Source organism: Haemaphysalis longicornis, unplaced genomic scaffold (genome assembly GCF_048455015.1).
Source record: "Haemaphysalis longicornis isolate Haplotype H1 unplaced genomic scaffold, Haemaphysalis longicornis Haplotype H1 scaffold_1, whole genome shotgun sequence".
In the NCBI taxonomy this organism is placed as follows: Eukaryota; Metazoa; Arthropoda; class Arachnida; order Ixodida; family Ixodidae; genus Haemaphysalis; species Haemaphysalis longicornis.
In genome coordinates, this window is record NW_027526203.1 from 115,376,147 (window position 1) to 115,389,647 (window position 13,501).

Sequence of the window (13,501 nt, forward strand, 5' to 3'; positions counted from 1 at the left end):
GACTGTGACCTGCGTCACACCAGCAACAGCTGGAAAGCATAGGGCGCGACTAGTTATGGGCTGCATAGCAGTTCATAAATTGAACTACTAAAACAAATCAAAATACGCTCTCAGAAATTTTCTACACTCACCATGCAAATACTATTCGGGAACGGATACTAACCTCTCGGACCTTTTTCTTCTTTTCTTCCTGTCAAACTGTATATAGATGACCGTTACCTCAATCGAAACAGCCCATCTGAAAATTCGCGTGGTTGTAGAAGCGACGTTTGCTCCTCCAGTCCGGCAGATCTTTCACCTAAAAAAGAACACAAAGTGCTACAGAGGTATTACAGATGGTTCACACAAATGAAACACCCATTAAACACGAATGTGTATAATGGTCCAAGTTTACTTACGTAATAAAGGGAACCAAAGTGGGAACTCATAAACGAACAACTTCGATCCTAGTCTTTCTCAGCACTGAAAAGAGTTGTGTGACATCTCTATGTGTGACATGTTTAATACATGCTTGGAACAGGCTAGGGGAAGAAAGGAGGAAGAATTTGAGCATTTTACAACAACCCGGGCATTCTTCTTTTTTTTTTTTTTGCACGAATGCAGGAAGGTTCTGTTTTTCAGTCAAAGCCATGCGTATCATTGCAGCCACTAAATTTGTTAGCGTTCACTTTAACCATGGTTTTTGTTTTTTTCACGCTCGGCGTTGTTACCTCGTCATATGAAACGCACCCTGTTATTCATCACTGCTGAGCATTTACAGGATTTGTCCAAAGTTGGGAAGAGCGCCTGGAACCACGGCTGTAAAAGCCTTTGATTCAAGCTGTTCGAAACCGCACCACCGATGAACAGTATTAGAACTAGCCTTTTTGCTCGAAGCATGTCGGTTTCATTTCGGCGAACGACGGCTGTGCATGCTCAATGCGGCCGCAATGAAAGCGTGTTGGTTCCAAACTTCTGATAAAGTACGTGCAGTAGACAAGATTCTGTATCCAGAGTGACCTCTTTTGGGCGGAACGGTTCCCTTTAGAGGGAGTGGGTGATCGCTAGCATGACCAAGTACCTCCCACACCTCTTAACCCCAATTCCCCCCTTCGGATCTTTATCGGCTTAGTTGAAAGTGGCACCTGCCCTGGTAATTCCAGCTCCTGTTGTGCTGTGCGTTATCGATTGAATTCGCTTTTCCATTTTGATTCGCTAAACCCGCTAGCCATTTACACAATATTTACTTACCAGTTTCTATGGTCTCGGGATTGGCACTCATCGTCGATGAACTCCGCGGCTTTCCCGGTTTGAGGGTATCTTGAAAACCATAGCCTGCAATGAAAGTGACTTCGACTTTACCAGCTGCTATTTACCATCCTTTTGGGGTGCATTTCTCACAACTCAAGAACGCGCTATGCTGCTTTAATGCATTTCAAAAATGTAAGTCGCAAACGAACGCATGTACTCGAACAGCGCACTTTTTCCCACCCTCTGTGACACCTTCAGCCCTCAAAGTGCCCCTTTCTAACAAAGTTGGCTATATAGTCACGCAGGTTGTCTGGTTGCTTACTCGCCAGCAAAGAAAGCTACGACAAAAGGCTCAGGTTTGCAGCTTTTAACAATATATCCCAGAAGTCTGACGAACTTTTTGCGATAGTTACACCGTCATACCGTCTAAGTTAACCAGCGGCAAAATAGGCTACCAAGGGGTGCATTCTGACATGTTCGTTTGCATTTGTATCGACTACATTCCGAAGTAGCTGCACTGGCTGCACCCCCCCCCCCCTTTTTTTTTCACGTTAAGGAACCCCGGCGTTCCCAACATAATTATCGCATCGCCAGGCAATTAGGGGCAAATGTAATGCTTTTTTTTTTTTTTTTTTCAAAATTCGCACAGCGAACTAACGTGACACGCACATTATTTTGTTTCGCGTGCCCAAGCCGCTACCTCACTTGCCCGGCTGAAGTGAAGATCATTCGAGTGTGGGCGAGGTTAGTTATCCGAATTCACTTTGCTTTGCACAAAGCGCGCAAAAATCGTTTCCATGCAACGAACAAAAATCGTTTCTATGCAACGTACCCGTAACATCGATTCTTCCATCAATACTGCCTACTATATAGTTCAAAGGCCCGTTCACACTTGCGAGGATGAGACGCGATTTCGGAAACTTTTGCCGCCCGGCGATCCGTTTTGTCGTTCGGTCTCGGCCAATTTGTCGCCGCGACAGAAATCGCGTTGTTCGTCGCAAGTGTGCACGGGCCTATAAGCAAGAAAATACTCACGAGTTGCTCCTGCACACCTTCCTTGTATGTCGCTTACATTGTCCAAACGCAGCCTCTGGCGCTTCGTTTTGAATATCCAGCGATAAACGGGTCTCGGTTGGACAGACCACGGAGAAAGATATAACACCATCGAACAGGCTACGACTGAACAAGCATGCGCTTGCGCATATACTTACGTCTACAACTGCAGTGTTCCAGGTAAACGATCCGGTGTAACGACTGGAGCTGGGTGCGCACGGGGTCGGTAGTGGCGAGAAAAGACCCCTTGAGCCCTTGCCCTTTTTTCTTTCCCTCTCATATGGGGCGAGAAGGCAGTGGATCTCCAAGCAACTTTCCGCAGCCGCTGTCTGCGGCTGAAACCTGTCTGAATGAACAAAAAGCCGTGGGGGATGCTACACAAAGGAACGTCGCACAATGCGACGGGAAACTTCTCCACCCGCCCTTGGGGACAGCGCCGCGAAGTTCGCCTTTTACATCGCAAAGTGAAGACAGCCTTACCTGCTCGTCTCAACGAACAGAATGAAGAGGACTCGCGAACAAGATTTACTTTGAACGAGACTGATCGTGATGCCCGGATCAAGGAACGCTTCATAACCAAACATGAAATACGAGTGGTGTAGGGAGAAAATTTGTAAAAAACACCAGTGGCATTTTTTTTGTAAACTTGAACTTTAACGTTTTGATTCACTAGTCAGAAATATCATGCTTCGATGAAAAAAGAATTGTGGGCAACTTAACCAGTCCGGCTGGTGCGTACGGAATAACTGTGTGGTCACATAACTACAAAAAAGGTTTTTTTTTTTTTTTTTTCGTACATGTATGCTTTAAACAAGTGAGTTACCCCTGCAGCCTTGAGCACTATTAGCGAACACGATTACGTAATTTCTCGCCTGATCGCCGATAAAGCATGCCTTCGCCAGGAATGCCTTCGCACATGGAGTCCATCTCCCCCTCCCTTCTTCCTCCCCCGTTAAACGGCTCCGAAAATTACATAGTCTCACGACTAGAAATAATAGGATATTTCACAGTAAATCACGGAATATTACGCAAATTACGGGATATTACGGCTAGAAACTGCTCTTTGTAATGTTTTCTAAAATGTTTTCTGAGTGAATCTAGAGCAATCTCTCCCCTGCCCAAAGAACCACAACTTAATAGGAAATAAGCCGCAACGAGTAAAATAAATCTGCTTTATAATAGGTGTACCTAACAATGGACACAAATCGTAAGATAAACTTTTGAAACACGGCATTAATATAATAAAAAAATTCAGTAAGTGCAGTAAATAGTCATTCACGACATATGATTTACCAAAATCAAAATACAACAATACGTTCAAAGCAAATAAGGCATACAAGAACCAGACCGAAGTAGGTGGCTAGTACAAACAAATATATTTTACATGACCTGCTCGAGACAGCTAGCGCACCGCTGGCGTTGTCTTATTACCGCTGTTTCCAGAAAACTGCACGTGCACTGCTTGCGTACTCAAACGCTTCGTCGTCGTTTTCTACCGTCGTTGTCTTCTTCCATCGTGGCACGTTAGGAGCACACTACGAGTAACCATATCTGTTCTTCAAAATGTTTTCGCATCGAAATGCCTTTGAACCGAGAAGTCCGTGCATCGGAAAGCCCGTGCGCCGAAACGTGCTTCACCGAAATGTCCCAGACCCCGTCATAACAGTAACAGGGAGACACTGAGATCGGATGATTCGTTTAAAATTAGCTCGATGGCATAGGCGCCAACAAAGTGGGCGCTGAAAGGCTTGATCCCCCCCCCCCCCCCTCTTCCCTCACCCTCCCCATTTTTCGAGGGCTTCGTGTCCTTACGCCGCACACGATGATGGGAAAAATATGGGTACGCAGCTTTTCAACAACAAACGCAACTCAAGGTTTTAAACGAAGTTCGCGTTTTTGGAGGCTAAACATTGCGCTTCGGCTGATTATAAGGACTCGAATACTTCCTAATCGTCTTGCCCTTGCCTGTGAGAATTCGGGCTTTGAGTTAGCACAATGTCTGCAAGGCACAAAATGGGAAAAAAGGAGTCATTTCAATTACATTTGAACCAGGATGTAACTAACTTCCATGTGACGAATTCCTGGATTTAACAAAGTTTTTCAAATCCCCATTGCCAGCCTCATTGAAAACGATGCGTTTTCAACCTGACCTCTATATAACGAAGGCATGGCAACAGTTACACCTTCATGTAACGAATTCGCTACGCTGATGAGCCATCGTTTTTTGCACTTTTTCTGAAAAATTGGCTGGAGATATGCACTAATTTAGCGAACATTGCCCGCGCTGCAAACTACCGTGTGTTTCCAATGTGAGTGTGGTGTCGCTTAGGTGCTAGGCTCAACTGTCGGTGAGTATATTCGCGCGTCTCCACTGATTTCTGAGGTGTAGGTTCGTTGGTGATGAGTACTGCTACTAGAAAACAAAAAGATTTGTCTTTTCAAGACAAGCTCGCAATTTCAGGTGCCGTCTCCGCAGGCAGGTAGGATCAACGTTGTCGTTCGGCACAGCATCCCAGCTAGCACCTTCTCAAAAAGTTTGAGTGCACAATTAAATAGCATCAAGTTCGCGAAAAGGCGCCCTTTCAGCACACGTTTGCTCCTTGAAACTGGTTAAAGCAGCGAAGAGTGTCAAAAGGCAAAATTGATAGTTACGTTACGCTTGCGAATACAGGGGTATAAGTGACCTTGATTCTTTGGACTGCCGTGTACTGAAAAACTTCGTGGAAAAGCAGAAGCCGCTAATAGAGCATTTTTTTCACTCTGAAATAAATTCTTGAAGGGAGAGTTCACTGTCCCTGATGTCAAGTATTCTGATTTAGTTTCGGCTTCATTTACGGGTGGCTTAAATCGAAACTTGCATATAATGAAAACCTGCATGTAACGAAAATTTTGAATTTTTATCAACTTCTTTGCATACAGGTTTAACTGTACGCGTAACTCTATATTTCGACGTGGTGCGTGCTTTTACACGGCGGATAAACCTAGGCTTGCATCAAAATTGACGAATTGATTACGTCTGCCGCAAAGGGAAGTTTTCAAAGTTTCAATTTCGTCGCCTAAATATTTTTATGAAGTTTCATCAAAGGTAATACAGTTGTCAAACAGTATAGCTTTTGCAGTGAATTAACAACACCGCAGCAGCAGACATCAAAATATTTAGGCAGCAATCGTGCCGCCAGCGCAGCGCTATGGGGAGGAATTGGAGCGACAGCGGAGTGCAGTTTATATACGTAGATGTTAAAAGTTGAAATCCACTCTAGAAATACAGTTATGCGGCTACAAAGGAAGGCTGTACAGCTTGGTTAGATACTTCGCAAGGGTCCCGGTGCTTGATTTCACCTAGGGTCCACCGCCCATCGACATCACGAAGTCGATTTCCCGACTAAACTTATAACCAGGAGGCTAGCCGTTTGTAGCGCGAGCGTGAGCGTAGGGTATCATCGATAGTGAGCACTTACGCGCTCGTATAGGCTCAAGGCAGGAGCATGGATATATGGTTAGCAACCGCCACCAAAATGTTAGAGAGGAAGACGTGAAACGAAGATGTATTTACAAGGCGTATTTACACCCGCCTTGGTGGCTCAGTGGCTAAGGCGTTGTGCTGCTGGGCACGAGGACGCTGGTTCGATTCCCGGCCGCTGCGGCCGCATTTCCGATGGAGGCGAAAAGCAAACACGCCCGTGCGTACGAGATTTAGGCGCACGTTACAGATCCCCAGGTGGTCAAAATTAATCCGGAGCCCTTCACTACGGCGCGCCTCATCGTCTGCGTTGCATCGGCGCGTTAAACCCTACAACCCATCAACCAACAAGGCGTATTTACATAACAGAAGGCTCCGCGCATACCAAGAACGCCAGAGCTTCGGCTTTTTCCTTTTCAATACATGTACACCTAAGAGTCGATCTGAGCGCGCCCAGCGTGTTGTTTTGGCTACAATTTAGCACACGTGCGAGCAGGCTAGGCACTGGCGTTCGTGTCTTCTTCCTCTGTGGCTGATGCACCATAACAATGCTGTTGTACTTTATATGGCTGATGCGAAACAAAATAACGCGAAACTGCGGTGTCGCAGTCTCGCGTTGCATGCGCAGGGCAACTCTGGCTTTCACTGTAGGTGTGAGTTCGTTACAGATCTACCAAATCATCCAATGGGTGTTAATTCGACCACCGCATTGATAAGAAGCAGCTCTCGCATTTTTGTTTTCTGCTTCAATGGCGCAGAATTTGCGGTGCAAACGTGACAGGAATGTAAAAATTACACATAACACTGTCAATTCCTATTCATTTTTTTCTATTCCTATTCATTCCTAGTCATTCATTCATTATTTAATTCATTCATTCATTCATTCATCCTAGTCATTCATTCCTAATCATTCCTAGTCAATTCCTAAAATAAATTTAACTTCATATGATGCTTACTGAAAATAGTTAAAAGCGTGCTTTCGTGTATATTTGAAGTAACCTGCATTTGACTTGCAAATCGTTGTTTCCCGGCAACAAGTGTATTTCTCGATGATGCAAAACACCTTCTGCTGCTCTGTGCTGTCGCTCTTTCTTGCGCTCGGTGCAGATGACAGAAAAGAAAAATACCAGGCAGCCTCACGCCGGAATACAAGACACAAGAACAGGCTTTTGACGCACTTCCCCTGCAGGTCTTGAGAGGGGGAGCAAGCCCCCACCCGCCGCGCGCACCCGCATGATACACGCCTTGCAAAACGAGGGGAGCGGCGGTGGGCAACAATAGGACTGGTCATAAATGGGACCGGTTGTTGAGGGAGCTATTCCTCTGAGGGAACAAAAGGCAACTGAGGGGAAAGCCGCCTTGCCTGAGAAATGTTTCGCGCGGACTCGCAGCGGCCAAAACCACAACTGATGACACGATTGGCGCTGTAATTTACCCTCCTCAACACGTTGGCTTGCCCATGTCCTGGGCTGGGCTGGGCTAAACACGCACGCATACACACTTACAACATTTGTCTCAGCACATGTCCGGCGGCGTCAAAATGCAGTCAAGCACTGAAATAATGTGGCTGCGATTTTTAAAAGCATTGGCGTAGCCAGGATTTTATATCGGATGGGGGGGGGGGTTGAGCCACCAGAGCTGCTCAAACGAGCTGGAAGTTGGCCGCGGAAGACACGCCAAAGATAGCAGAATCGGTGGCGACACGCCGAAGGCACGAGATGCAAAGTTCTATATATGTGAAATAAGGAAATAACCCGAAATATCCTCCCCCCCCCCCCTTTAATATGTCAAAATGGTGAAGCCCCCTCCCCACTTCCCTCACGAGAAATTTTGGGGGGAGGACTTGTTTTGACCCCCTGTACCCCTGAAGACTTTGGTAAAAGCCAGTTGTATTGTGCAATTAGTTTGAACATTTCGCTAATGCTTCAAGCATAACATCACCCTGCCGTTGTAACATAAATGTTATGCTTATGTTCAGATTTATTATGTTACCTGACAGTATTACCTCGAGCATTTTAATAACGTTAAATTTCTAAAATTACTTCAACGTTATGCCTTGAACATTGTAATAATGTTGCAATAAAGATGTTACCTATAACGTTGCTTTGCGGGTACTTCTTAACATTATAATAATGTTTACATTTTTACATCCCATTAATGTTCTGCCGTGAACATGCCCTGAACATTATTATAATGTTTCAATTTGCACATTACTTTAATGTTGAGTCCTGAGCATTTTAATAACGTTACCATTTCTAACATTGGTGATAAGTTGTTTCCTGAACATGTCCTGAACGTTATTATAATGTTTGTATATTTACATTACTTTATTGTGGAGTATGAGCATTGTAATAACATTAGTATTTCTAACATTGGTTTTAAGTTGTTTCCTAAATGTTAAATAAATGTTGGGAACAAAACGTTAACATACATGTTTGTTTTCAACGTAAAAATAACGTTTCTAACATAACATAAACATTGAATGTTTTTTTTTTAACGTTACATAAACATTGCCTCGTAACATTTAACGTTATTTAAACTTTCGCAACTTCCAGATAACGTTATTCTAATGTTCTGTGCTACTTGGGTTATGGCGAATCACTGCTCTGCACTTTCTACAGCGTTCACATTGAGTGGAACGGCTTTAATTTTTTGTTGAACCACTGCCCCCGCACCGAAGCTATGGGAACCTGGTGCACGGCCGCTCGATACCCCGCCGGGAGACCGAGTGGCCGTGCCTGGTGGAAACAAAATGCCATTACCGTGCGCTTTCCGGGCTTGCTCAGCCGTACCAGAGTCCTTCAATGCTTTACTCGCCACGAAACTTCGGCGCTCGTTTCATATAGGGACCGCGCGCGCCACTACAGGCGCCACCACCGCACGAAGGTCATCCAGCCGCCGCTTCCGCGGCGTAATTGGCCTGCTCTTGGCGTGCAAACGCTCGCCGCTTTTGGTGTCTGCGCGCTGATTAAGTGTATTTTTTTTCGTAGTACTTAGCGATGAATAGTCCAGTCATCACCTGCCTTCAATGTGGTTTTATTTTTCGTAGTAAATTACCGTAGACTTCGGCCGCGAACGGCAACGGCTTCTGCGGGCTCTGGCACAAGCGCTGCGCCGTCGTGTTTTCGGATTTTTAAATCTCTATTTCTTCTTTTCTTAAAGCAAAAGTTGTAAATATCACACATACGGTAGCTGCGTAGTGTGATATTTACAACTTTTGCTTTAAGAAACTGAAAGAAACTAAGTACGCGTCGTTCAGACTACGCTTAATGAATCCGTTGATTGCTCTGGAATGCACAGAACACTAAAAGAGATAGCCCAATAGTATTGTCGTCTCAATGAGTGGGTACATACTTGAGAACATCTAAAACGCTGCAGAAACGCGAAGGATCAAAACACGGAGAGATATGTTGCACGATGTGTCTTTCCGCTTCCACGCTTTACAATCCTTGCAAAAACAGGAAGCGAAAAAAGAACAATAACACTGATTTTATCACACGTAACAAAAAATTTGTTACGAAGGGAGACAAAAAGCGTGGTCCAGCGTACAAAAATTTATTTTTTCGCGCTGCGATGTACAGCACACGGAGGAAACAGAATATTGCCACGTTGCCAAGAACGACGCAATAAAAGCTTTTCTGAACGCAGCGAGCTAGCGAGCTCCTGTTCTACAGAAGATAGAATGAAACACAAACGTCGAAGAAGCAGTCCGCAGTGTGACGTGCACAGATGAACGTCAATAAAGTGAGTTGCGCGGCGTTTGCTATGCATGTACTCTCGGAACGTTATTAATTTCAGATCCATGGCAATGGGATCTAGAACATTGTCGAAGAAACAAAAAATCAAGTTGGCGACAAGGTGGCACCCTTTTCATATCAAACAATATTGCCAGACGGGACTTACGACAAAAAGAGCAAATGGGCGCTCCGGTTGAAACACCAGATAAGAAACCGGAATCGGCCACGTGCAGTTACAAAACAAACAAGACGAACCCTAAGGGATACTTCGCGGAAATATGAAAAGTAAAAGTACAAGGACGTCCCAAAGCTTTTTTTACACGCGAGCCTGAGCGCAAGGTAATAGAAGTTTGCAAACAGGTAATGAAGCACCTGACTAATATGACAAAAATTCGGCTTTAAGTTAGCCTTGTACCATTCTAGGTCCACGATGCTCTCAAAAGGGTACATTGCTTTTTCCATTCTCACACACAGTGCATTTCCACGCACTGTCACACACTTATAATCGAAGCTGAAATCTCCCGTTCCTTGCCTTGGAATGGCGCGCCTCCATTTCTCTCGCAGCTCCCCGTCGCTCGGTCAACAGAACAAGGAAACATTTTCTGTGGTGTCGTTGTACAAGGAACGACATCCTGGGACGCAACACGTTAGGCATCGTCGTTGCACTACTTAAAGGCCAAGTGCACTCAAAATTTCGACTTCTTGAAAACCCTATTTCCGTATAGTCTGCTTAAAAAGAAAGCAACATGCAAAATACAACAGCTGAAATACGCACGTGGACGCCGCAAGCGGCCAGCAAAAATCGGCGATTTTGAAACCGAAACCGAGGAGAGCGCGGCCATTGCAGTGACGTTGCAGCCGTCCAGCGAGCGGCCGGACGGTCACCAGTTCGGGAGAATGTCTGCGCGCAAGCTCTACGCGCGCACGGGGCAGCAGAGCTCGACCGGTTCCCCCGCTGCGTGGCTGGCCAGAGGAAAAAGCCACCGTCGGCTGGAACGTCACAGGCGCGTCATGGCTGTTTACGCGATCCGCCGGCAGGTGCAGAGTGGTCTGCGGCGGAGCCTTTTTAAACGCTTCTGACTGATTAACGAGGCGTTTCACGGGGCTACCACTTGTGTCTCAGCTTATTTGGGGGTACTTACTACGCATTAAAAACAAATTTGGCCGAGGTGAAATTTGAGTGCAGTTGGCCTTTAAGTCGCATCACTAGAGCGCGAGATACACGTTACATTTTTTTTTCCGCACAACACAAACACAGCTCGCCGCGGCTCCGCCGTTCGAGCCAGCGCAACGCCGCCCGAGTGACCTCAGTGAGAGGGTGGCGCCACCGCGCGCCGTCCAAACGCAGCATATGAAGCTCTCCCATTGAGTTACGGAGCAGTTTCGTTACCAGTAAAGCATTGAAGGACTCTGGCCGTACGCAACAAATACGATCGCCTAGGATATGTTCAGTGAAATTACGGTGAGAAATATTGCATGATCTTTCCGCATATTTTTTCGCGAACGCGTTTCTTTTGGCTAGGCTTGTGCCTGCGGTGGCTCCTTTCCTGCACAAGCAAGTGCGTTTGTGCCTTGAGTAGCATTATAAGATTTTAATAAGCGGTAAAAGCGGCCGTTAGAGCTACCGCACTACTTTGCGACCGGTGCTGCCGCCATGTTGCCGGCGCGTGCCGCTCGGCACACACAACTCTATGGTACACACCGTGCCGAGAAAACGTTTCATGCGGATCACGCTTTCGTCGCCCGCGAACGTGTTGCGTTCGTGTAACTTCTTGGGGGACTCCAACACTGGTTTCCCCTATTGTAAAACAGTGTGGGCAGTCCCCGAAGTGGTTTTCCCTGACTGGTACTACTGGATTGAAAAATTCCCTGACAGTTTCCTGACTTCTCCCGGTGGCTCAAAAGTCCCCGACTTTTCCGTTTTCCCGGTCGCTAGACACCCTGTATATACTAGAGGGAAATCTAGCGCTGCATTCGTGGATGAAAATCAAGATTCCGCGTGGCGCGCAAATCCGCGCCCACAATGAATACATGCCCGGTCCCTTGTGCAGGCATTAGATTAGATGACGACGGCACTATGCGATTAGTTGCGTTAAGTTGGCGATAAATGTAACATCCACAAAAAATCATTTATGTGGCTAGCATTTCGGTACAGCCCCGATGTCGAGTGCCCTGTAATGGGTTCTCCCTCGGTGTTCTCTAATAGTTACATTACTCTCTGTTAAGTATGACATGCTTGATGCATAACAGCCCTTGGTCTGTCTGAAGGCATGTACAATTTGTAACTTGTCTGGGCCGGGAATTCCCTTTGCATCTACGCCACATTCCTGAATAGGGTAGAACAAGGCATCTGCTATAGCCCCACAGGGGCTGCAGTGTGTTCAAATGAATAAAATAAATAAATAAATAAATATACCCTCACACCCACCTGCGCACAAGCGTAACCTTTATCACGTGAAAGACTGTCTTAAAAATTCGTATTCATTTCCACTTAAAGATACTGCGGATTTATCGATACACTGTTTGCCTTCCTTCCGAATGCAGAAGGCTCCAGTTAGTTCCCTTGCCACCTGTTCTCGGCTTTCGCTCATTAACTTAGTCCGATTCAGGAACGGCTTGCATGGCCTGCTTTCACACATTGCGCAGTGGTGCGGGAGGCTGTTTTGCTCCCCAGGCTCAGCTAGTTGCGAGTCTGCACTCGGCCCGTCTCATCTTTTTCGCTGTCCCATCCGTGTGGGCAGTTTTAATCCAAGTAAAAAATTGGGGAACCGTGAATAGGAGTAATGCTTAGGGATGGGAAATGACTAGGGAACTCTTGTAGAAGGGAAAAGAGTTGGGCTGGCATATATGACTCCCACATGTAAAAGGCTCAAAATTGGACCCACAAACAGCAGCGTTCATTTTTTATAGCTGCCGTTCAGTACAAGAGCCACTTTTACCAGGCCATCTACCAGCACCAGCCTTGTCAGTTTCTTGTCTCACTTTGGAAGCAGACTCCAAGTGTATGTCGTATCTGAGATTAAAAGCTGTTATTCAAAGTATCGTGAAGAACAAATTTTTTTTTACATTTAAGTGCTCACTGAGACTGAAGTACGTAGCTAAAAGCGGTGTAGAAATGATGCTCACAGCACAAACGGACCATGGACGCAGACAGCAAACAAGCACCAACTTCCAACGCACTGCAATACTCAAGTATACGTACAAACAAAACGTCACAGCAGGTCAGAATAAAGACAGTTATCAGGTCGGCAGCAAAGCGATGACGAGTAGCTGTTCAGTTTAGGATTTTCACATTTGCTACTCATCATCACTGCTCAACCCATTCGCTGTTTTAATTGTGTTCACCTTCTTGCCAGATTGTTGCAATGTAGCTGTCTGACCTACAGTCACGTTTTGTTAGAACTTCATTATGCGTCTTTCCGTCGATTGCAGTTGGTTGGAAGTTGGTGCTTGCTTGCGGTCCCCGTCTGCGTCCGTGGTCCCGTTCTTTGTGCTGCGAGCCAGTGGCATAAAAAAAATTCAAAAAACATTACTAAGAGGCACCACTGCTTCCTCACCAAGTAAAAGCTATGTGCACAATGCCTCCTGTGCACCACTTACAAGTATGGACACATCTGGTACACTTTAAGGTTCTTCACAATGTGTCTTTTGTCATTAGGAAGCCATGTACATGTACCAGCCCATGCAGCCAGAGCAGGATAAGCGAAAATGACTGCACCGTCATTTCTTGTGTGGGGCTCACCTAAACACAACTGATTTCTGGTCTCTTTGTCCAAAAATTACTTCTCTTTTTAAATATGAAGGTTTGTTTTATGAGATACAAATGACCTTTGGACAGTGAGTGAAGTCATCGTCTTTTCTAAAGGCTGCATACTGAGTAAGCAAGATGATACGTTGAGCACTTTGTATGTGTCTGCAAGAGCAGACATACTTACGCTCCGTAAAAATGTCACACATAGTGTTATGGGGCTGCAGAGAAGAAGGCGAACAATCTATTTAGATTTTTACATGGCGGCGATCA

The 13,501-nt window shown here is 45.7% G+C and overlaps 1 long non-coding RNA gene across 1 annotated transcript; it reads right to left on the reverse strand.

The window, feature by feature from the left end:
• Nucleotides 1–209: 209 nt before the first annotated feature.
• Nucleotides 210–2,834, reverse strand: LOC144165590 (uncharacterized). Its single transcript, XR_013321468.1, has 4 exons — nt 2,442–2,834; nt 1,231–1,314; nt 399–462; nt 210–298 (listed from the first exon to the last, which is right to left on the reverse strand). It is a non-coding gene; the product is annotated as an uncharacterized LOC144165590 (long non-coding RNA).
• Nucleotides 2,835–13,501: the final 10,667 nt, after the last annotated feature.